Raw genomic sequence first — 26,592 nt, forward strand, 5'->3', positions numbered from 1 at the left:
TAAAAAAAAACGTATTCCCACCATCTTGATTTAATCGTTATAGCAAACCTCTCTCTAATGGAATACAATCGAATTAGGCTTTAGACATTACCAGACGTGCATGGCTAGGAGAGAACATGTTGTAGTTCCATTAAAATCGTTTTTTGTCAGGGCTTCAGGTTGTAGAGAAACAAGCAGAATAGAATCCACTTCTTAATAAGTTATGTTGTATTTGTTTTTTACTGAAATCAAACCATCTTTTGTTCTCAAACAAGAAAGGAAATATATTTAAAAAAAATAAATGAGTGTAGCATTTAAACTAAGAAAGGACTTTGTAGCTGAGAACTGGGATGCCATCTTTTCTTTCTGTCACGTCCTGAGTGACAAAATGCTGGAGCAGCAACTGGATGACAAAGAGCAGGCCAGTTTTGGGTCTTATAGTGAGAAATTGAACACATCTGGATGCCATCAAGAGAAATGATACAGTAAGTTTCCCAGGCACAGCACCCGAAGTACCACTTTACTTCATGAAGGTACCCTGGAGTCAAAACGGGATCATAAAACACTAATGGAAACACAAGCGTCTCATCAGCGAATGATAAGTCTGGAGATTGAGACGTGGACTCGAGTGTTGTTCCAACGTTTGGCAGGATTGCATCTGAAAGCAGCTTCACTGGATCAAGTTTGAATCTGGGGGAGCAGCAGTGATCCTGAGCCAGCCGACTTGAAGGTCAGCGAGCTTTGTACTGCCTTGGGAAATCTGACATTTCAAGATTTATGGAGGGTACTAAACTTTAGAAGTCATTTTTATTGCTAGTCCCGCAGGTGGTCATTTTGCTAAATTTTGCTGGTTCGCCATTAGTCAGCGCATTGAGCACTTTTCCGTCATCATCAGTCCATCATTTTTTTCAAGCACAACCAAACTGTAATCGGTAAACAGGCTACCGTCATCACTTTGTCTCGACTATTTTAGGCCTGACAGACAGAGGTGGGCATTCTGTCAGTCCGTCAATCAATAAAACGGGTGTCCGTCTCTGATGGACTAACAGTGGTGGGCAAAGGTTTTGGATGTTTCCCTGCACCAACGCAGCTGACTCCAATCAACAGGATCGTTATCAGGCTTATGCAGAGCTTGCTGATGAGCTGATCATAATCAGCTGTGTTGGAGAACGGAAACACCCAAAACCTGCAGGACTCCGGCCCTCGAGGACCGAGTTTGCCCATCCCTTTGTCCATCAGTGCTTAGTCAGTCATTTTTTTTTAAAGGTTCTCGAGACGTACAGTCCTTAAGTACTGACAAAATGCCCACCGCTGATTAGTCATTCGAGTTACGCGCAGACATTGTTTAGTTCTGTACTGGCACTAGCAACTTGGCAGTAGCCTTTTTCCGGCATTGTAGGTCTTTGTCTACTCAGTCGTACTTGTTGTTAGGCGTAGGCATAATTGATTCACTGGTATTGAAAAATGCTGTTGAGTGTTGATGAATTGTGTCTCGAGGCAACCGAGAGAAAATGAAGTGACCTGGCTACAACATGACATCAGCTATGGGATCTACGTCCGTGGAGATGACAACTCTTCTGGGAAACATTAAACTTGGGAACAGGAATTCAGAGCATTTGGAAAGCGTATCCCCCATTCCATTATGAATTTGAATTTCTTCGGCTACAGTTGGTAGTACCTTGTTTTTAATTGTTGCAGATGTGTTTCAATGCTAGAGCTTAATCTTTTTGGTTGCTAGACTGTATATTGCAAAACAAGCCTTTTGCATGAATATATTTACAGTGGGTAGGAAGGTCTTGATTTTACGAAGTACACTGAATCACCCTACTAAAAGAAGAAAAAAAAACTCCACTTAAGAACGATTATGATTTGAATGAGACAAACCATGTCCCACTTTTTTATTCATTTTCCGGGCTTTTTAACAGCGGCAACTAAAATAGGAAAGGAAGCTACATTTCCTCTTGAGATTGGAAGGCTGCAGAATTTTTTCGAAAACACGCTATTTGCTTTGGCTAATTCCACAAGAGAGTTTGAATAATGATCCCTGTTGTAGAAACCAGGTGAAACAGAGTGTAGGTAGGTGGAAAAAAGGACGTATGCGTATCCATGAGTGGGAGGGAAACCATGAGGTGAGATTATGGCCAAGGGGGAAAGAGGACCGAATGAAGGGAGGGGGACAGGAAAAGACTAGAGGCAGCGTCCAAGTGATGAAAAAGGGATGGAGACGATACTTGAGAATGAATAAGCACATTGCAATTCCTTAATACAATTACCCAATTAGCCGGGAGGCATGCGGTGCCAGTCCAGAGATTCGTTACGCCTTTCGGCCAATTTATCCGCACTCAAATAAACCGGTGTTCAATCGAGAATCAAATGGAAAAGGTCTTGATTGAGTTTAGACAGGAATCATTCTTGAGGAACACTTTTGTCCTTATGTTGGTGGAAGTACAACACTTGGGCGCTGTGTTCACTTTGCTCTTGGAGACAAATGCGAATGATGCCGCCGATGAGGAAAATGTAAGCAAAACAGAGGAAAGACGATACACGGCACTTAATTCAGCACGTCTTTCTTGCCTTCCCCACCCGTCCTCAAAACCTCTCTTCTTTCTGTCATCATCCATGTGTTTATACGTCACCTTCCATTAGTCAGACCCTTAAGTCACATATCACAATATCTTGATCTCGTATCCCCATCATCTTTGCTCCCTCGGCATTCTGCACTCAATGTGCCACTCGCCTTAGGGCAAACCTAATTTAGGCTTTTAATTTTAGTCAGCCTCTCGAAAGTTAGCGCTGGAAATGGTGGATGCAGGTGGATCCAAATTCAGGACAGAAGTGTGTATGAACAAAAACGGTTGAACAGGAGGAAGAAACAGAGCGCACAATACAGACAGAGGTCAAGATCCAGCCTCATGCCTGGTTCTAGCTTCTTCTCGCCGGATCAACTGAAATTGGTTACTTGTACTTTTCTTGAAAAACACTTCATAGTCCAATAAAAAAATACAATTTTAAATATTAGATGATTAGTTCTTGATTGTCATAATACATTTAAAAAGCCATGTTCACTTACCTCATTCAAACATATCGGAATGTAGAGTACACTAGACAATTGACGCAGCGTATAAATTCACAGAAAAACTTTACTTTTTAGTTTAAAATAACTTACTTTAACCTTCAGGATCCCGCGTCATACCCTGGGCAACGGCAGAAACCAGGTTGTCGTTTTTTTCTTTCGTCCCATTTTAAATCCATCCCCATTTTGTTGTACTAGCCTTGTGCTAGCTAGCGCTAAGCTAGCTCACCTTTCAGGTGCGGCCAGCATCCACGTTTGCAAACTTCCTTTCGTTTGTTGCGAGGATGGCGTGGGAGGCCAACAATGAGGCGCTATATGGCCAAATATCGCGGCGTTAGCTAGCAAATATTCCCACAAACACACGCACAACAATTTCACATCCAAGCATTCATCTCTAACGACATTAATAATTTGCTACTCAATTTGAGTCAGTGCCGATTCATGCACACACAAATGGTGTAAGGACATAATGCAGAAATTGTGATCTATAAATAGTTTTTTTTTTTTTTTATGTAAATACCAGTTTTTATATGCGTATGGCTTTCACACGCCATGTGACGCACAGTGAAGACACAGCTGGCCTCTGAACTGGTGGGAGACGAAAAAAGGTTACGGCAAGCTAACGGCTAGGTCAAACGAATAATCAGCATGCAAAACAAAAACACCAACACAAGGGAAGAATCTGATTACGCGAATGCCCAAACAAACTCCAACGCAAAATCAACAGTCCAATCAGAGACTGTGATACAGCCTGGATGGCATGAATGGGGCACCGTGTGAAATGTTATAACATGCCATACAACCCATTTCATTGTTTTTGTACTTTAGTGCTGTTCGCCTCTTGACTAAATATTGCACATATTCATCTGAAGATGACTCCCCCCTCTTCTCACTCTAATTAATTCTGCTGTGAATTAATTACCAGAAAGGGTGGAATTTTCCCAAAACAGAAGAAAGGGTGCAAATAATAGGGAGGGGATCTGCATTAATCACCTCGCTATTCCTCAGCAAAAAAAACAACAACAAAGCAAGCGAGAGAATCAAGAAAAACACTACACAAAAAAACATGATAAAGAAAATTGTTTACTTCGCCCTTACCTCCGCTGTTGAAACCCCATGGGGATGCGATTAGTATAATAGAGCCTTTTCCTCTCCTTTTTTTTTTGTTGTTTTTTGCTTTTTCCTGCCCCTCCTTACACTACTCATTCCACTTTGATGATGATGTGGGAGTTCAGGGAGAAGCGCCTTGGCGGAGATATCGCACTATGGGAAGAGCAAACTATAGATCAGGGCTGGGAAGGGTGTCTGTATATCTGTATATGCTTGCTAGTCCCCGGAGTCCTGTCATGACTCATACCTACATGAAGGAAACTTCAAAAATGAAGTTGATGTTACCTCATGCCGCACCACCTCACTGTCCCTTCCCTTTCTGCTGCTAGTTTTTTTTAGCATAAAAAAGCAGAACACAGCATGAATGCTTGTCAAATTACTGGGGGCCTAACAATGAATTAGCGCTAATGCCGATGTTGCCAAGGTAACCCAGACTCCCAGTTGGAGTGATAATGAGGGGATATGATGTCAGGATGGAGCAAGCTGATTGGACAAACGCCACAACAATGTCACACTTTTGGACAACGCAACTAAGCCGGACAACTGAGGACAATGTTTGGAAGGGATGTTTTTCATATTCAAAATGAAGACGTCTCGGAAAATAAGCCGTGCTCCCCATAGACACATCTTCACAGATTAAAAAAAAATAATTTCACTGATTGTCACTTTAATAAAATGAACTACAAATGCAGCATTGTTTACATTAAAAAAAAAAATATCACAGCACAGAAAAGTTTGGGTCCCATTTTCATCCTTGTCCTATGCCACTCTCCTTAAAACTAAGTGTAATTAAGCTTCTACTCAGTCTGCACTTTCCTTTTACTCATTTTGTCAAGATTAGCTTTCCTAAGGCTTCCACTTAAATGTCAACATCTGTCTTTGCATAGCCATAGAATTTTGTGAATAAGGGTTTTCTTCCTGTTGGCGACGTTAAATTACGTTTGTAATGAATCCTGCTACAATATGCTTGGCGCGTGGAGGGAGCGCCTAATTGTAATTCATTGCACAGTGTCTCTTGCCTGGCCAAATGAAACAAAATCAAACGGAGTAAATGCTCTGCACTTAAGATGTACAGTACTTGGATTGAACCTGCTTTGCCAAACAGAACTGTTCTTCAACTAAAGCTAAATGGAACTCCTTTTATGGAGCACTTTAAAAACAACTACGACTGTAGCACATATACAGCGAGCATAAAAGATACCACTATAGTGATAACTGATAAGACAATAATAATATACTAAAACATCTGTGAAAAGTGTACTGCATTAGCAAAGCACCTATTCCGGTTTTATACACGCTAGCGTGCCGTGTATCTTATGTTATCTTATAAATTAGCATAGCTTGTATCTTATTCGCCACCACAGAAGCGACGATTGACTAAGGAGCAACTTTGCAAAAACAGCAGCCAGAAGCTAATTGCTAGCTAGTGCCGGTTGATTATCAGTTTTGCGAATCAATGTATTTTGATGAGGCGTAAAATGCTTTTATAAATTAGCATAGCTTGTATCTTATTCACCGCCACGGAGGCGACGATTATTGACTTAGGAGCAACTTTGCAACACATGTTTAGCAACAACAGCAGCCAGCAGAAGCTAATTGCTAGCTAGCGGCGGTTGATTATCAGTTTTGCGAATCAATGTATTTTGATGAGGCGTAAAATGCTTTTATAAATTAGCTTAGGAATTAGCATAGCTTGTATCTTATTCGCCACCACGGAGGCGACGATTATTGACTTAGGAGCAACTTTGCAACATGTTTAGCAACAACAGCAGCCAGCAGAAGCTAATTGCTAGCTAGCGGCGGTTGATTATCAGTTTTGCGAATCAATGTATTTTGATGAGGTGTAAAATCTTTTTTTTTTTTTTTGGGTGATCACAATTTGCGTGATGTCACTTGCATTGGCTGTAGCAGCAGATTGTTGAATGTAAACAAACAAATGCGTTTTTTGGACAGCTAGAGAGTAACCGCACATTGCACATAATAAGTCGAAAGGAACCAATAAAAAAAACAAAAAAACAATTATAGCTTGGAGGGTGGACTACAGTATAAGGATACAGAAAAAAAGAAATTAAATCTAAAGTGAGTCCAAGCTACCCCAACAGGCTGCTGACTCTCAGTGGCCGGAAGTCACACTTTCAAACCCTAAAACATAATCCCCAGACATGTTAATCACTTTGCAGCACTGAAAATAAGTGGGCAGTTCAAATTATATATTTGAAGAAAAACACTATTATAGTTTTGAGAGGCGATACTAATCAAAAATAAACATGGCTTTAAAAAGATTTTGGACTGAGTTTCTGTGGGGGGAGAGAAAGTAAAAATGTTGCCAGCATATTACAGTAAATGACACTGCTTTGGAATAAAAACTGCAGACATGTTACATAACTTCTGGGGGAGTTTTCTTTAACTCCCTAGTTTGTTTTTCAAGAGTAATCATGTTATGCCACAGTGGACTCAGTTTAGATATAGTTGAGCCATGCCTTGTTTTTTTGCCCTAAATGTGAATACAACCAAACCAAATGCTCTAAATGATGACTCCAACTGTAGCATCTTAAAAGAGTTAAGCACACAACATCATGTGTGGGTATTGCAGAATTAAACCGTAAATTGTTATGACAATATCCAGGAACAGAGAAAGATTTCTGAGAAAATATTTTGGTCAGTAGTGCAAACTCTCAGGATTATCAGAACTGCATAACTATTCTTCCTTTCACTGCCTATTGTATTATTCTATTGTCAGAGACAATTTCACATGATTGCTGGTGCAAAGTGATCTCATAGGAATGAATCAAATGACCGCGATGCATTCCACGGATGGGGGGGGGATCCACATATTTGTTTTATATTAGCACCAGCGCCAAGGAATCAATGCCAATGGAAAGTCCATTAGACTCAAATGTAATTGGTGGTGGACCCAAAGTCAAGTAATTGGAGGCGATCAATATTGTTAAAATATGCTCATGCCGGCATACGTGGAATAGTTCTGGGTGGTGGTTTGGTCCTCTAAACACGGGATTGGATGCCTGCTAGGGTACATGACATTGTGGGAATTCTTTCAGAGTAGAGTATTTCTTCAACCTTTTGTTCAGTAAAGGAGTCTTGCTATGAGGTCCTCTGCTAGTCTTTCTTATTATGATACGCACACAATTTATGCAGTCGATTGGCCCTAATTTTGTCCACTTCTGGATTAGAGACTTCTGTCACGACTCTTTCACCAATCCATCGTCAACACTGCTGACGGTTGACTCCATTTTACCAATGAAACTAAGCAAGGCAGCCACTTGACCGCGCACAAAGCCTCCACGGCTCCGACAACACAAAAGCATAGTGAGTCATTTACATGAAGCGAAGCATATCAGAAACGGCGGAAGATCTCACACTCAATCTGTGTTTATTTTACTGACTACAAAGAGAAGAGCTGTATCATGCACTCATCGTCATTATCAACAGTCGTCTACGACTGTCTAAAAATGTCCACATTTCAGCCTACAACAACTCAACTAAATTTCTACTCAACTTGACTATAATTATTTGCTACTCTACCCACTTCTGGATACTGCCAGGTCAAACATCTCCAAACTGTATTTAAACAATGACATTGGACCTTCAACAGCATACCATGATTATGCCTCAAGGCTTGTTTGATATATTATGTCCAAGCACAGCATAAAATGTGCAACCTGAGAAGGCAATGTCTCCAGCCACTGAGGCCACCGTTGGTGCAGATGCATTAAAAATGAAAAATGACAAGCAGCATAACAGCTGTGATGTCATTCACCGTTTAAGGCCATTAGTGGTTTTGAGTGTTCTACTCAACCATTTTTATTTTGTGTTGTGTGGGTGAAAGCATGTTGACATCTTACTATCACCCACAGTTCACACACACACACACACAGTAGTTGAAGGCAAATTTGGGAGGTGAGGGGCCAACGTTGGATCACGGGGGCTTTTTCAGTGAGCATAACACCAATTAAATGACATTTTGTAAATGAGTCCAGTTAAGTGACATTATATTACATTCCAGGACTGGTATCATAATTAAAGATATATTTTGTGCGACAAAAGGGACATTTCAAATCCAAACTACAAGTTTTCACTTTCAAACCAATCCTGGCCAAATACTGTCAGATGGTCAGGGCTGGTGAGTTGTCATAAGGAAGCCTGCCATAACTCTCCCCTCTTGTCATATACTGTACTAAAAAAAAAAACTAACATCAGGATCTCTCACTAGCTGATTGATAGTCTAACCCACATTGAATTGTTAGTGCTCATAGTGTAGTTTTTTTGTTTCACAATATGTCAATTGGGAGGACAGTCCTGACATACCTTATATACAAAAAAAAGCATGAATGAGTCCAGTACCACAAGGCAAACTCTAAAAACTGTTGGGTCAAAAATAACTCAATGAGTCAAAAATGGCCATATCCTCTATTTGGGTCAATTTGACAAAAATATTGGGTCAAAAAAATGAGTCATATTGTATAAAACAACCCAGAAAGTTGGGTCGGTTTGACCAAGTAGAAGATCTCACCCAACTTTCTGTTTTTTATTTTATTTTAGTTTTTTTGTTTAATTTGTTGTTGTTTTCTTCACACACAACAAAAATAATAAAATAATCATTTTGATAAAACAACCCATAAAGTTAGGTCAGATCCTCTACTTGCGTCAATTTGACCCAACTTTGGGTCAAAAATTAATTGGGCCCTTTTGTTTAAAACAACCCATATAGCGGTAGTTGGGTCAGATCCTCTACGTGGGTCAATTTGACCCAACTTTGGGTTAAAACATTGGGTCAAAAATCAGGTCATATTGTATAAAACAACCCAGAAAGTTGGGTAAGATCATCTACTTGGGTCAGTTTGACTCACCTTTGGGTCAGAAATTGGGTCGTTTTCTATAAAACAACCCAGAAAGTTGGGTCAAATTGACCCAAGTGGAGAATCTCACCCAATTTTCTGTTGTTGTTAGTTTTTTGTTTATTTTGTTGTTGTTGGAGGTTTTTTCACACACAAAAATACAGATAAAATCAAGGGTCATTTTGTATAAAACAACCCAAACAGTTGGGTCAGATCTTCTATTTGGGTCAATTTGACCCAACTTGTTGGGTTAAAAAAACACATTTTGTTTAAAAAAAAAAGTTGAGTTTTTTTTGTTTGTTTTGTTGTTGTTTTCTTCACACACACACCAACAATAATAAAATAATCATTTTGTATAAAACAACACAAAGTTAGGTCAGATCCTCTACTTTGGTCAATTTGACTCAACTTTCTGGGTTGTAATGCAGAAAGAAAAAAGTAATTCGTATAAAACAAATTGACCCATAAAGTGGGCCGGCCTATTTTTGATCCATGATTGGGTTACTTTTGACCCAACTGTTTTTAGAGTGCAGTGGATGGTCTCATCAGTATTCACTGGCCCACCCAAGACCAAACAGTATTTTCCCTTGTTAGTGTTTGGTCAGAATGAGGGATTAATTAGGAAAACAACACATGCAGAAACCTTTTACCTCATCAGACACCACTAATTTTTTTGTCCTTCTTGTATATATTCACCCTGTTAGTGTTTCATGGAATTTTAAGAATACAGTATGCGTGTCCTCTCATTTGGGATGCATAACCCAAGCTATAATCAGGACTTTTAAATGAATCAAGCACTTTCCACAGCATGTTTATTCATGCTCCTCACATGAAAGGCTTGATTGAGCAGCAATTGCATCATCGCACCATCCCTGCCTCGGTTCATTATTATGAAGGGGGAGGGGCATGTGGTGACTTTGGTCAATTGTCTGTTTTCTCCTCATGGCTTCTTCAGAAGTTCCTTACTGTTCAATCTTCTGGTATGAAGTGGGGGTAGTATCACATCCATGACAGAGGGAATACAAAAGGGAACTTTAAAAAAAATCTTGCATCTCAAAATTAAATTAGCTGGGTCACTCTTATCTCAAGACACCACAGTTCGAGGCCTTACTGGACATATCTCACGTGTCTGGTGATTATGTGGTCAGTAGTAGCTTGTTCCAATGTGGAAGTGTGTCTGTTGTGAGTTAAAAGGATTCCAGCATCTGTAACACCTCCCTGGTGTGGGCCAAAACCCCAAACCACAACAATTCAGAAACAAACCTCTAAATGGGGTAGCAACGTGCTGCATGTTTGGATCCGTGTCCTAAATATGCTCATTTATTCCCTCCCAAGGGTGGAACACAGATCCAAAGACCATCTGTTGCCATGTACGTTAGATAACACTGCTATTTAAAAAGGACCCCACCTTGCTCAACCCAAAATTGTTCCTGAAGATGACATGCCAAACCGTAGGAGTCGTGAATGTGCTTCTATGTGTGTCGTAGTTAGGGAGGTTGGTTCGATCAGTGGCCTCTTTTAAAGCTTCCAACAAAAATCCACAGCAACACAGACAAATAAAAAACACACAACAAACTTGGCTGTATTACACTAAAAACCTCAGACTTTGACTTGACAGACATTTCCTCTATAGTCACCATCTGATCACCTCTCTCGGACCAGGAGCTTGTCACCACCTAGCCGGTAATTCCACCCTAAATTCCATTTTGCTGCTCTCAACGACAGAGGTTTTCCTAACAACGCATATTGTTTAGGAAACTATTGTAGCTGAACAGTTTGGGGCAAAGTAAAATTTTAGTGAACTTGCCTATATGAACTGCTTCTAAAATGATCCTAAAATCTCAACTTTGAGAATTTGTATTCAGCCTCGACCCACCCTGAGCTCTTCCACTTCTCTTCATCGCAGTCCAGTGATGTTAAACTCTTCCACATTGGTGGTACGACATTGGTCCTAATTATGTTCACTACGTTGCAGCCTTCTCTGACCGCAGCAGCAAAGGTTTACAGTGTTCTCATTATACACTTAGGCTTATGCTCTAAAACAGGAAACAAGGAGCCAATAAGCTGCTGCTCCAAAACCACAAAACTTCCTTGCCGTATGTTTAAAAAGTTCCCTCTCTTTGTTGCATACTGTAAAGATTGTCAAACAATTGGAGGAATGTTTGATTTGCTCGCCAAAGCTGCATATACGAACATTTAAAATCTGTATTACGTTACGGTAAACTTTGCATGTACAGTGTGTCAGTTTGCATGACGCATTGTTTTCATTTAGGGTATTTATTTGGACAAGTAAAGCAGGTGGTTAAACAGAACAGCAACATTTAAACAGAAAGTGTATTTAAATGTTTTCAAGTTTCAGTTGTCTATCGTTTTTAGAGGCAGAAAGAACACATTGATGAATTAAAGTCAACTGTAATTATTATTATTTTTCCCCCAGAGCAATGATGATGAAAATTATCGAATGATCAATACTGAGCTCTGAAAAAAAAAAAAAAAAAAAAAGTCAACTGTAATTTAACAACACCTTCACTATGTAGAGGAACTACATTTTAATTTTAATTTCATATGGATTTGCTGGTGTCTGGCCAGGAATTGATTATCATTATGAAAATATTTGATGAGCTCAATGTGCATAATTTTATTAACGACTCCGAGTCTGTCAAAAAGGGAACATGACTCTTCAAATTTAGGTAATGTGACATATGACAGCAACAACAAATCAACAGCCTGAAAGAAGGTAGAAATTTAAATGCAAACAATTGATGAGACAACGAGGCACCCCTGGACAGTGCTAAGAGAAGCCTCGGGTATCTTGACCTCGACATAAAAAGTGTCATTCAGAATCTCTCGTTAGGGCAATGCACGATTCCCTGTGACAGAATAAAGGCTTACAATGGCCAATTGACACAAATACAGAACAGAGTGACAATTACCGGGCAATAGCAACCTGCATAGCAACTGACAATTTCATCATCACAAGGGTCATAGCAACTGGCAACATTTTCACAAGGGGCATAGCAACTGACAGCAGCATCACAGGGGACATAGCAACTGGCAACATTTTCACAAGGGACATAGCAACTGCCAACTTCATCATCACAAGGGGCATAGCAACTGCATAGAAACTGAAAATTCCATCATCATCAAGGGACATAGCCACTGAAAAGCAACTACAAAATAATAATAAACAAAATAAAAGTGACAAATACATCATCAAAAAGGACATAGGAACTGACAACATAATAACAACAAAATGCAGTCATAACAATGCTGTAAAATTTTCGTTTGACTGCTAGGAAAATGTCTTCCTATGGTGCTACTTTGGCATTGTAGTATTTAATTTAATTTAATGATTAAAGGTGGGGTCTTTAGTTTTGTCCGTTTGTGTTTGTAAACAACCAATTCAAAACCGACTCCTCCCATGGCTCAACCCCCACTCTTCTCGTCAACATTACGCCTGCCTTTAGCAACACGCCCCCCGCTTTGTGACTGGCTAGAGGGGTAAACATAGACTTTCCGCCCACAAACGTCCCTCTCATGGCAAAACACAACAATGGCAAAATACAGGCTGGGGTGGTGGTGGATGATGAAAAAAAAATCACCACCACACATTAACAGAAGCCCAGAGGTGTTGATTGAGAAGGATTACATGTGTATACATCCAGTGTTTAAGAAGTGTTGATTTCTGAGTAAAAACTAAAGATCAAACAAAATAAACAAAACAAAAATCTTCGAGTCTTTTTTCCTGGTCAAATAGCATGTTGGCTGAAAGCATGCTACCAGACAGAGTTCAAAGGGCATATTTAAGTACTGTATAAGGCTACGCAGGTGTTCACTTTACAATCACTGTTAAAAAGAAGGTTCTGGTTACATGCTGTGGGGTTGGTACAATCCTCTTCAGCCCAGACACATTGGCTCATTAAAAATTAAATCTAAAACAAACCAAATGGATCAATACAAATACAGAGAGTTGTTATAATTCTGCTTCTGGCTGTTGTTGAGTGTACAATATAGCAAATGTGGATTTCATTTGCAGAGTAGCTATGTATAATTCAGCCATGATGGCCCTCATGATGCTGGCAGTGTTACGCCTTTGTCTATTATTTGCTGATCTATACAGAACTAGAACTAGTTATGTATACGCTACGGTTTACATCTGCATGGCACAGCAGTAGCTTATCACAACCACTAGCGCATTAGTGCCGCTGATAAAGAACGAATAGAAATCTGGCAGCGAGTATGTCTGCGCATAGCGCCAAGGAGCCAGAGACTTGCATTAGTCGAATTAGAGGGTATTTGAGAGCAGCTCAGCCTAAGCCAAGACTATTGGGCATACTGCTGAGGATTAGAACCCGGCCTGCAGCCCCCGGCAGTCCTTTTTTTTTTTTGTTTTCCAGGCCATTTCTGCAAGAGATCAGACTCGACTGGCTGTATACCATTGCACTAAGTGCCGCAGAGGGAGGGAGCGGTGCTGAGCCAAGTCCACCGGTCCACTGGCAACAGAGGTTGGCAGTAGAAAGACCAAGCTCCATTGGTTTAAAAACAGCCAAAAGGAGACGATTGGTCTTGCAAATTAGAGCCACTCGTCAAAGCATGTGGCAGTGCTTAATTCTTTACCGTTACTCATATCAAAACAGAGACCATAGATACTCAACAGTACCAAAAAGGTTTTTGACAATAATGTTGGCTTTCTCAAATTGTTCTCTGATTATTTCATGAACTTAATTAAACACTGCAGATATACAGAAGTAAAATGTCCATCAAGGTTGAATTAGGAAAAAAGATGGACTACATTGTTTGTTTGCTACTTTCTGGTTCATGCAGATTTTGTGTAAGAAGCGTACTCTAAACCACATAAACCAAGAACAAGGCAGGTCAAAACCAATACATAGCGGTTTGTATGTGGGCATTTGTGAATAAAATTAAAAAATAAAGCATTTTGGTAATTCTCTGGAAACCATTTTTTTTTTTAATATGACATCTCATGTACTGTATATGATGGACACTGATGTCCATAAAACCTTGTCCTGGCTAGTTTTGACAAATTCGGATTCCTTTATGTCTGAGTTCAAGATAAGATAAAATGCAATTGATAAAGAAAAGAAAACCCCAAAAAAATACCTTCTTTTTTTTTAACGTCGTCTTGAAATCTTGAGTTCCTACAACCCTATACAGGATTCAACCATATTGATTCTTATTGATTAATTATTATTATTGGGTATTATTATTAATATCAATAAGAAAACTGCCCAAGACTCATCATGGGTAAAGGTTCCTTTGTGCCAGTAAATTGGAATAAATGTTTCAATTTCAAATTCAGACATACAGTAGTTAACATAATCCTTAAGGGACTTGCTATTTAAAGCCAAAGATAGCAAATGAAACCACCTTAACTGTAGCCTAAAAGCTAGCATACTAGCATAATTTGTAAATGAGTTAGCCTAGCTTCTTTTGGTGACTGTTGCCATTTGATTTATAATCTTAGTCTGTGATAGATAGATAGATAGATAGATAGATAGATAGATAGATAGATAGATAGATAGATAGATAGATAGATAGATAGATAGATAGATAGATAGATAGATAGATAGATAGATAGATAGATAGATATTTTCTGTTGCTTGGAATGATGGCACAGGTGCACGTTTCATGCTAGAAGGAATAGCACAATGTAGAGCTGAAGTTAGCTGGCAGGCTAAGCATTATGTGTTGCTAAATTACTCAAAGACAACCCAATCAAATGTTGTCTTGCTAGCCTCTGTGGAGAACTACATGCCTACGCTGGATTCATTTTCTTTTCTTTTTTTAATTGAAGGGAATTGAAAAATACCTCATCTTTCATTAGCCAATTTGGCAGTGCATGTTGGAAGTGAATTATTTTTGGTAGCCAACATACAGTTTTTAATCATTAGTTTAAGTTGATATATTTTTATTATTAGCACAACACAACATTTGACTGATTTGTCCTCTGAGAATATACACACTATCTACCGACAATATTTGTTTAATTAATAAAATTTCTGCAAAAAAAAAAAAAAAAGTAACAGACACAACAACTAACATTCAAGGTTGTATGATACTTGTTGCAAGCAAATGCCTGTTCTATAAGAGAGGTTTCTATCCTTAGGCATTACTCACAACAATAGATCTTGCTTGAGATAATATTAAATTCTCATGTTCTCATTAGCAATTTGACAAGATTTCCACCAAAATGCCATTCTGTCAACAGAATCTGGTTGGAACGGCCACCTCAACCTGAGTACAACCACCAAGGATTTTGAAAATCAGATGATGGTTTGTGGAGAAAATGAGTTGTGTGGGGGTGAAAAACAATCCTTTTGGCGATCATTTTTATGTGGCACAAAATCTGGTATTAAAAAAAAAAAAGAAAGGAAAACCTGCAACTTCTCCTGGACATTTTGATTTCATCTGCTTGTACAGACTAAAATTCAGGGGGATTTTCCAAGTCAACTTTTCAAACAGCATAATTTTCACTTCAAACGTCACTTACAGAAAATGTGCCAAAAAACATTCATGAGAGGACCCGTGTGGGCAGTAGAATCTGTCTTTGACTTGTGAATTTATTTGTTATAAAGATTTAAAGACGTTTGAGTGCTCATTCCGTGTTATTCGGCAAATTCCATCAAGATGGCGACAACTTGTCACATTGCTAATCTTATTAACGTGTCTCAAAGACAAACTGACAATTCGGCTCAATAGTCCCGAAGGCTTGGTTGACACGGCAGGAAGACAAAGATCAGGTAGGAGAAAAGAGAGCTGTGTCCCTTCAGAGCCTTTCACATTGTTTTGTTAGAAGGCAGGGATCGAATTGCAGCCCCGAGCCCTGCCAGCCGCATTTCTTGGAGCACCCGTCACATTATTCTGCCAGGATTGTGTCAATAGTCGGCGGCAGCGTCCCAGTCCACTGCCTGTTTTTCACCACACACTCTGACAGAAACACATAAACAGCGTAGTGCACAAGTATACGACTTTCATATAACCTCATTTGGGTATGTTGTTGCTAAAAACAAGTGGCATGTTTTTGAAAGGGAATACAAAGATACACACAATCTATACTTTTTTTTGTTCCTTGGCGTTAGACACAAAGCCATGATTTAATATTACACATTTGGGATTGATGATTCATTTTAAATTCAATTGCAAATATGTACTCATTGTATTACTGTTGTTTGTACATGTTTATGTATGTCTGATTTCCATGTGTATTTCTTATTTCTATTTCATGCATCTGAGTCCCACTTATTCTCCGACAGCCATTCAAATCTCTGGCTTTTCTCAATGTGATATCATAACTCACTTGTCAGCTCTGTCATTATCTGCCCTCAATTCCTCTCAGTTTTTGTCATATTCAAAGTTCTGGGTCCGGTGTTTAGTGTAAACTGGAGTCACATCCGTATCCCCCATCCAAAGTTTCAGCCTTAATCCGAGGTTTTAGTTCCAGCTCCTGTGCCAAGCCTCAAGAAGATACAAACCCCAAGGAGAAACCAGGTCTGGGTTGGGCCCAATGTTTACGTGCATCTGGATTTAATCAAGGGCGTTTGTCATCGGGAAGTTAACCACAAAAAAAAAAAGTGTAATATTTAGTAGGACACCAGATGGGAGCAAAGAGAGGAAACAGACATTCACACACAAAATTCCACAGACATATATTTTGATGGATACGTGATAAATGCTTATTATCAAGTAGTATTAGTAATCTGATTTAACTTCAGAATTTCAGATAGCTTTTAATCTTGCGCGAGGCGCAGTCTAAATTTGCGCAGAGGCAAGGTAGACCTTGTTTTGATATTTGCACAGACGCGCACAAGCCGTTGTGGGTGTGAACACAGCTGAATTTATTTGCTGTCAATTTTTCCTGACATGGCAAAAGAAGAAGAAACTGATTTACTTTAGTCTGGCTGGTCAAAGGTGTGCAAAGTAGGTTTATAGGGAACTGCGGGATGAATTTCATGTCCATATGTTATCCTCTCCCCAACCCACCTCCATAGTTGTGCCGCAGCCAGTGCACGGGATGATTTGAAAAATTTATATTAACTCTTTGACTGCCAGACGTTTTCAGAAAAGGGATGCCGTGGGTGCCAGCCGATTTAAGCATTTTGACTGATCTTTCAAGGTCCACAGAAAATTATATGTTTGGACTATGGAAACACACATACTACCAAATGAAAGATTGGACTCTCATCTTTCATCAGAAAAAAAAGTTTGTTTCTACCTTATTCCGTTTTTCAGTAATCAACAATAGAAAATGGTTAGTTTCACCACTGTTTTGAAACAAACGTATTTTAACGTCTTTGGCACTCCTCCATAGGATTTTACTAAACGTTATTTAACGTTTTTGGCAGTCAAAGAGTTAAAGATGATGATGATGATAATAATAATAATATTAATTAGGGCTGAGTTTAAAAACATAACAAAAAAAACCGAATAATCGATATTGAATCAATTTTCCATAAAACCATGAATCGATTATTCTCTTTTTTCCATAAATTCTTAAAAAATAGAATTTCAAAGGTCAATTTTTTTTTTGCATTTTACTTTTTTGTTGAATTTTACTGTTCACATGAAATAAAAATATTTTCTTACATTTATGAAAGACCTGACCTATTGCACTTTAAGACAATTCAGAATCATTTTACTTTATATTTACAATTATTGAATTTTATTGTCAAATATTTTCATCTCATCCTTGCTGATGTCAATGTTTGCGTAAGACTTAAGTGATTATAACACGTGTTACTTTCAAATAAACTAAATCATTTGACCAATTACTGACGACACAAAATTTACTTTGGAATTTAATATTTATGGAGTTTTCTGATTGTCTGATGCAATATAATTAATCAATATCGGATTGAAATGAAGTGGATCAAATTGAATCACAACCCCCCCCAAAATTAAATCAAAATCTAATCAATTGAGGAAATTAGAATCAATACCCAGCCATAATAATAATAATAAATTCAATACTTTTATTTCTGGAATGATTCAAAGGGTTCAATGAAATTCGGTTACAGCCACCAAATGTCCCTGAAGCTCAGTCTTCCTGACCCCCCCCCCCACCCCCACCCTAATCAAATTCACCAAAATAGCATTTGACTACCTGCGTCAATACATAGATGTGGTTCCAGCAGGTGAATTTCTGCAACCAAAATGCCAGCTTTGCGCTAGGCACGTCTGGACACGGAAATTCCCCAAATCTCTGTTTTTATATATAATTTTACCATGTCATTAAATATTGGAGTTTTCTCTTTTAAACAGTCTAAAGATGATTCATGTAAAACATAAATCTCTCCCTTCCTACAAAACATATTCAAAACGGGATGTTCTGTTGCATTACTGTTTAGCCAACATCTGCCCAGCCAGTCATGCGCATCCATATGCACGCACGCACCCACACACACACTAATGGGAAGAAGCAAGCATAGCCCTGGAATCACCAGAATTCCATCCGGGAACGGCCCACTGATGCAAGACTGCTTTCTGATCCGCTGGTGGTAACACTAGTCAGCTGACATTTCAGCGGAGAAACCTAAAGCCCACTTCCCGCGGTTGGCAAACACCAACACAACCACTCCTATGTAAACCGTCCACACGTGCAACAGACAACTCTGAAAAAAGGAAACTTCAGCTCAATTCACATCCAAGTCACACCCACTGACCACAAGCGCTTTCCCTTTCCCATATGATGGATTTTCCCTGGCTAATGCACGTCACTGGAATACTATTTAATGTATGCGCAGGAGGATTAGAAAGCTAATCATGGTAATCAACGTGAACATCCACCGTGCGTGGAGCTGAAATTTACAGGAAGGCCCCCGTCCACACGAAAGCCCGTATCAATGTACCCGTACAAGTTTCTTATCGTTTTGGCTGTTCATCCACACAATGGCGCTGTTTTGGAGCTTGAAACCGATCACTTTTGAAAGCGGGCTCCAGAGTGGTACGCATCCGTCCGGACACCATATGCAGGATACTCCTCCAGTGATGATGTAATGGTCGCAGCTCGTAGTTTGACGACGTATGCTCCAATTCCCGCGTGTTTGTGTTCTTCGCTGATTCTTCTTTTACGCTTTCCGTTAACGTTAACTCCCTGAGGCTGCGCTAAAGCGTCACTCCAGACTTGGCATATACATTACAGCCGTTAAACGTCCTTAGCGTCTTCTTTTGGACACACGCCAAGTCTTGAAACGCTTCTATGTGTACAAGATTTGTTTCCGTCTTCCGTTTCATGTTATCTATTGTTTTCCTGTTGTGTCCAATTCTGCTCGTTTGTTTTTTTGTCTCCACCTGTTCTCATCAGACATGTTCCTGATGTCGACCAATCAGCTCCCTTCAGTCGTTTGTGTCTTGTCCAGGTGCGCCTCGTTATCTCATCAATTTGTATGTATTTAGTTACCTGCTTTATTTTAGTCTGTTGTTGATGTTTTATTTAGTGATGTTTTATTTTGGGACTCTTTGTTTGCCCCCCCGCCCCTTTTTTTTTAAATGTTTTTTTCAAAATGCTTTTTTCAAGATCAATCCAACCTTGCCGCCATGTTTTCTTGCGCTTGGGTCCTCCCCTTTTGCCACAACTTTACCACACAAACTTCTCTGACAAACTATATTGCAATTTATAGGATTTTAAATTGCATCATTATTATTTCATTGTGAGAAGATTATTTTAGAAATGTACACTTGTAAAAATGACTTCTATAAATTCCAAACTGAAAATAAATATTGCATGAGGACTATATTATTGTCTAATATTGTCTGACTAACACAACAATTATTATTTTTAACCAATGTTGATAAGTTTAAAGCATGTGTTTTTTTCCCAGTATTTTTTTTTTATCTTTGGGGTGAGGTTTGAAAACTTGAATATTGAATTTAAAGATTTGCAAACTGATTTGTGATTTAAAAATATATATATATATATATATATATATATATATATATATATACATATATATATATATGTATATATATTAAATTGACCAGAAAATGAGATTTGTTTGCATGAGCAGTATCCCGTCACCTAGCAGGTGACCTTGACCATAATTGCAGCAAGTCAGAACAAGTTTGACTTGTTAGAGAAAACGCAGTAAAGTTATGGAAAAGCTGGTACATGCAGTTGGTGTGTAGAGGAAGGACTTGTGTGTTGTATATTTAAATGTGTGTGCGTGAGGCTCACGTGTGTGTTAAAAGCATGTGTGAGCATGTGTGAGTGTGTGCGTGGGCGTACGGTACGCCTGCCAGTCTGGGTTTCTCCTGGCAGCTTCGGCTTCCCACTGCAGCATCAGAAGTGACGAGGTGCGAGGGCGTACACACACACACACACACACGAATCTACACACATACACCGAGGGTTTTCCTCAAGTGCATGCCAAAGCAGGGAGAGGAAAAGACCAGTTTGAGGTGCTGGGAAATAAGCAGCTGCCTTTAAAAGAGTGAGGGCTTTTTCCACTGGCACCTTCCCACATCAAGCAAATACACAAGTGACAAGTGACCCCGGCGTGGCGTGACTTTTACTAGCACACAAACACACACATACGTTAGCATGTGAGTCAACGCGATTCCATGGATGAACCCGCACACAACATACTAAGGTCATGCCATTTTATGTTCATGTTTGTTTGGCTTGGCGTGTTACCTGTCATGTGGAATCGGATGTACGCTCTAAACTTACAGTAACATGTGCATTAAGTGTAAATTGAGTTTTCATATTACTAGTTCCATCACTTGAGAACAGGGTACTGTAAATATGGAGCCATAGGACCATTTTCCATTGCTCAAGAGTCCAATTGTTATATATTCATACTAGGGCTGTAATCGCATGACTTCAATAGTTAACTCACTATTAATCACAAATGTTTTATCTGTTCTAAATGTACAATAAAATGCACAGCAAAACATTACGTTTTCATACTCCTGTTTACATAAAAGTGGGAAAAAAATTAATAATAGAAATTTGGCTGCATCTTTTAGTCATTGATACAGTAATTTGATAATAATTCATAAAATTTAGTTCAAATTAAAAAGATGTACAGTACTGTAAAAAAAATATATATATATTGGTTTGTGTTTAGGTCATTTTTCTGCCACTAGATGGCATAATTGCATATATAAGATGGTGACAGCTCAGTGCATTTTTCTTTTCATATTAACTCATTCACTGCCATTGACGGCTATAGACGTCAAAAATTCATTTTAGCTATTTCTATTAGTTAAACATTTTTTCCCCACTTTTGTTAGCAAGAGTATGAAAACCTAGAAAAAAATGTACTGTACATTTAGAACAGAAAATTTGTGATTAATTACAATTGTAAAAAAATAATCACCTTACGCCCCTAATTTTTAATAATCTTTTCCTTTTTTTTTCAACAAAAAAAAGATTATTAAAAAAAATGTCTAGGTTTTCATACTCTTGTTAACAAAAGTGGGAACAAATGTTAAACTAATAGAAATAGTTCAAATGAATTTTCTACGTTTATAGACGTCAATGGCAGTGAATGAGTTAAGAGCTATCTAATCTTTAACATGAAGTAACTCGTGACAAATATATGCATTATTATTAAATTTATTACTGCTAAATTTTGACTCTAGTTTTTACCATTTTATTTTTGTAAAGTGTCTGAGTATTGAAAGCGCTAAACAAATAAAATGTATTATTATTATTATTATCATTATTATTATTTTTATTACTGCTAAATTTTGATGTGGAAATGTCTGCTGCGTTGCGACTAGATTTCCCCCAGTACAGGCTTTCCAAGTAAGGGGGGGGGGGGGGGTGTCATTAGTTGCGCGTTAATAACATTTGTGGTGTTAAAGTAACTTTAAGTTAACTCAAAATTATTGCACAAATTTTGACATCCCTAATTCATACTCTCAGAGACTAGTGTTTTTATTTTCAGGCCAGGGTCATTCCATGAGTAATTACACAGTGGGTTTAACCAAGCAGATTTTGATTTTAAAGAAACTTGGTGTAATTGTTGATAGTGATGGCACAACACAAAATCTCAAATTTGAGGTCAATTGGAGCTGGGGTATTGGAGCGACGGTCTGCAAAAAGGGGCGTGGCAGCCTTCATTTGAACCCTTATATCTCAGGAACTACTGGGTCAATCTTCACAAAAAAGATATTGTTGGAAAGAGAATTCAACAAGGGTTGATGATTCCTAAATCAGATTGGTGCATATTTTACTAACTTGACCTTTTGACCTATAATTTGACCTTGTGCATCACGTACATCAGTTTTTCATGAAATGTAATCTCTCACATGCTTTCTAAAATATCTAAACTTTTCAGAAATAAAGAGTCAAGTATCCATACCTCGAAATTTCCACTCAATAATATTCAAAGAGCTCTTTAAAAAAAATAATAATAATGAAAAATAAGTTTTTTCACGATTTTTTTCAGCATTCATACAGCACAGTAAAAAGTGGCCCTCTCACCTGCTCCAACGGGCAGCCTGTCTCCAACGTGTCTGCTAGATATCAACGTCATCTCTGTGAAGACCTCCATCCTGAGCCAAAAGAGGAAATATATCTCCAAGGGAATCCATACAGTCCAGTGTATTCTTTCCATTGTCTTTGGTCTCAGATGGCTGATCAATCTGAAATGGGTGAAGGCAGAAAACATGGCATTGAGAAATGTCATCAATTCATGGCTGAATCAGGGATGGGCCTCTTAATTCAGTTTGGGTTTTAGTTTATTTAATTTTTTTAATAAAGCCCAATTTTTTTTTTCTTTTAGAAAATGCTGAGAAACATTCAATATGGATTTTTTAAATGAAAAAAATAAGGGTTAAATGTGGAAAAAATATGGGGAAAAATTAAAATAAAATATAAAAAAAAAGTAATAATTAATTATTGCCTGTGCCAAACAGCGAATATCTACCATAGTTTTAAGTTGTAATGTCACCATTCAACACTAGATGGCAGACATGTCTTAATTGCGCTTAGACTGGATCTTATATTGCCCTATACAGCAACGTAAGTAGGCCTCACTTTTTTAAAAAAAATATATATATATTAAAAAAGATTAGTGAGTTGATTCTTGTGGGGAAAAAAATGCACAAAATGATTAATTCTTGCACTTAATTTTGTTTGGTTGTTCAGTAGTTTTGTGCCATTCTTGATTTTAATTTTTTTTTTTTAATGAAAGAGAGCCCTGATGGTTGTTTTGTTGTTTGCTTCAAAACCTTTGTTAATGAGTTATGCAATGAAAAATGTATTATCAAAAATGAAATATATTAAGAGTACGGGGTCTTTTTTGTATGTATTTGGTCCATACTAAAAATAATGTTTTTGCCATCATTCTGTTTGGGAAGCACCCCCCCACACACCCCCCCACACACACACACACCAACCCCCCTATATACTATAATTAGTTGTTTTAAACTATCTATTCCCAAATGTGTTGACCCTGCAATTGCTAAATATCAAATAAATAAAGTTTGTGCCCACCACTTGGGATCTAATTCAAACTATGATTTCCCATGGGAATACTTGAGTTTTCAAGGAACATTCCATTTCACGTCTGTTACTGCAGCATTTTAAGCGGTCACAAAATAAAGAAGCTCTGTACTGTATTTAAATAATAGAATAAGAAGTCCCTGCAGGCACCGCGGTGGCGTGCGTGGGGCGAGCCAGTGACTCGTGAGGTCCTCCCGAGTCAAGTTATTAGCGTGTGTGATGCAGGCTGTTGAGGGGGAAGGAGTGGTGGGTATGAGTCACGCTGGTTTCCTCCTCCGCCATTAATCTGTCAGGGAAATCTACGCTCTCATTTGGGTTCAAGTTAATGCCTTAGTAATTAAAGTCGGTACAAGTAAGGCAGGCTCAAAATGCAATATCATGTCCGTTAGTCATTGTAGTGTCCTTTTCAATATGGTCACCTGCTTCTGTGATATTTTTAATTCCCCTATAAAGAGGGGAGTGCCGTTATACATTAGCTTTATATGGGATATTATATGCAATATTTTCAAAATTATAAAGTGGCTCACAATGCGAAAAGTATTAAGTGTGTTAATAACATGCTTTTATTGAATATATCCCAACGATAATAGGACACTTAAAACATCCTATTTCTTCCAAGAAAGTGCTCTGGATCTTTGCCCGGCCTTGAAGCTGGTCATGGGCAGAGAAACTCACCATGGGGGTGTATTATATAAATTAGCCTGCCCTCACTGTTATGTAACAGTGGAAGTGGAAGTTCAGAACACCTCACTCAGGGACACATTTTCAGAAACAAGCAGATAACAACAAAATTACTTGGTTGCTAAATCAATCAGGACTGCCAGGCTTAGCAAGTTTTCTGCATGCACCTCTTTTTTTTTATTTCTGCAAAAAAAGAAGGAGAAAATAATTAAATAATTAATTAATGCATAAATGCATAAATAAATAAGTTAAAAAAATATATATATATTTTTTTTTTTTTTTGTGTGTGTGTGTGTGGGAATTGTTCGGCAGGACATACTCATATGACTATAACAATAGGTGATAATCCCAAATGGCGAGGTTGCATCAGGTCTGACTCAGCCACAAATGATATTTTTAAGTGTAAATCATGCACCAAGATAGACTGAGGGCAGGATGAGGTGTCTGAGGTGGCGACACCCTTCTTTTCGATGTTGTTGCAATAAAGTCATCATCCTGCTGAGCCTATTTCTGTGTTTTATTCATGCCCTTGTTGGACACACAATAGCAGAAATGGTCATACAAAAAAAAAAAAAAAAAACATAAATTAAAGAAATTAAGCAAAGAATGAATTTTTTTGTAAAAGTGCAACAAGTTGGATTTTACTGCACACTCATGAATGCAGTAGGGGTTCCTGTTTCTGTTTGTGTGTGTATGCATATGTGTGTGCGTCCAGTTGCCTCCAGCTGCTCAGATGCAGCTGAGCGAACAGGAAATGTGGCATTAAGTGGAATCTCACTGCAGCAGTTCGCCGGTAAAAAGGTGCCACACTCAGAAGAAAAAGGGTTAAATGGAACCACATTGAGCTCAACACATGCGTGCACACACGGGGACCAACACTAAGATGCCGACATGGACTGTACACAAGCACAAGATAGTAAACTTGTAGATGCGTTTTTCCTTTGGGATATTTGTTTGAGCGCAAAAGTAAATTTGTACCATCGTCATGGCGATGACTCCTATTACTCTGTTTAGCACTGGTGATTGGCAAAGTTTCACTAAAAATGTATACTGTACTAGATTAGTCAGGTATCTGTACTTTGAGTAGTTATTTATCAGATTACTTTTTTTTTTTTTTTTTAAAGAACGCCCTACATTTGAAAACAGATATCTCTACTTTCTACTCCTTACTTTGTCAAAGTAGACTTGTTACTTTTTTCAACCTTGTCAGATGATGACATAAATAAATAAAAAAACACGAGAGAGGTAAAATCTTGAGTGACAATAATTGTGTCGCATAGAGGAATGTAAACCAAAGTTTAATAATGATAAAGACAACAAATTTGAAGGAGCAAGACATTCACCCTATTTATGAGATTTTTTATGTTGTAAGCTCCAAAAGCAATTTGTGGTGAATGTGCTGTCTTGTACCACCTTATAAACATCACCATATGAAATAACATATGATGGTAAGGTGTATTTTTTCAATTATCATTAACTAAATGATCAAATGAAATCTTGAACTAGCAGCTAGCTAGCTAGCTAGCTAGCTGCTAGTTCAAGATTTCATTTGACTTCTTATTCTAGCTAGCTAGCTTAGTTCTTTTTCTGTGTGCAGAAGTTTATCAAAGCTGATATTAATTTGAAACAACACAAAGGTAAAGTCTATTTTTTCAAATGAAATCTTGAACCAATGCTAGCTAGAAGCTAGCTATCTTATTTTTTCTTCTTATAACTGAAAGATTACCTTTATTTTTGTAATCTTTTGCGTGTTCAAATAAATCCAAGATGAGATTCTTGTGAAGAGGGTCCTTGCTAGGTTGATTTATTACAGAGATCTCTGGTCGCACAATTGCATATCACCCAAGCAGTGTTATCCAATATGTGTGTGTGCTCTTTTGCCCACACAGCCTTTTTATTCAAAACAACAGGAAACGCCTCTGTCCTCCCGTGAGGTACAGAATGAGATTGCATTTTCCCAGTATACTAGATCGTCCTTGAACTTTTGAAAAACGGATTTCTGACGAACAGGGACTAGACTTCTTAGATAAACAAACGAAACATATTAACTTTCTCATGTCTGGGAAAACAGTAGAAAAGATAGCAAGAATGTCAAAAGCATTACTCATCAGGTTATATTCGGTTAACATAATTACACCTACATCAACACATCTATAATGAAATGCAAAACAGGTAAAATGTAAAATAAAACAGTAAAAATGTTAACAATGTCAACATAACCAACACATGAAGGTAAGGAGTATTTTTGAACAAATGCTAGCTTGTAGCTAGCTAGCTCATTTATTCTTGTCACTGTATAGCAAGAAGTTTACTTTTTTGTGGCAAGTTGCCAAAATGGGTATTGTACTGGATACTGGAAACTACAAACTTCTCCTTTAAGCACATTTTGTGAGTAGTTTTGTCGAAAATCTAAAACTGCA

The 26,592-nt window shown here is 38.2% G+C and overlaps 1 protein-coding gene across 4 annotated transcripts in view; it reads right to left on the reverse strand.

Moving 5' to 3' along the window:
* vstm4b (V-set and transmembrane domain containing 4b) overlaps nucleotides 1–26,032 on the reverse strand; it is a 331,487-nt gene extending 305,455 nt beyond the window's left edge. For all 4 annotated transcript variants that reach the window (XM_077550535.1, XM_077550530.1, XM_077550534.1 and 1 more), the window contains exons 1-2: nucleotides 25,899–26,032; nucleotides 22,469–22,629 (exon numbers count right to left, since the gene is read on the reverse strand). The gene's annotated coding sequence lies outside the window, so the exon portion shown is untranslated. The remainder of the gene's footprint in view (nucleotides 1–22,468; nucleotides 22,630–25,898) is intronic.
* Between the last annotated feature and the right edge of the window lie 560 nt (nucleotides 26,033–26,592).

The sequence above is a fragment of the Vanacampus margaritifer genome, chromosome 18 (assembly GCF_051991255.1).
Source record: "Vanacampus margaritifer isolate UIUO_Vmar chromosome 18, RoL_Vmar_1.0, whole genome shotgun sequence".
NCBI lineage: Eukaryota > Metazoa > Chordata > Actinopteri > Syngnathiformes > Syngnathidae > Vanacampus > Vanacampus margaritifer.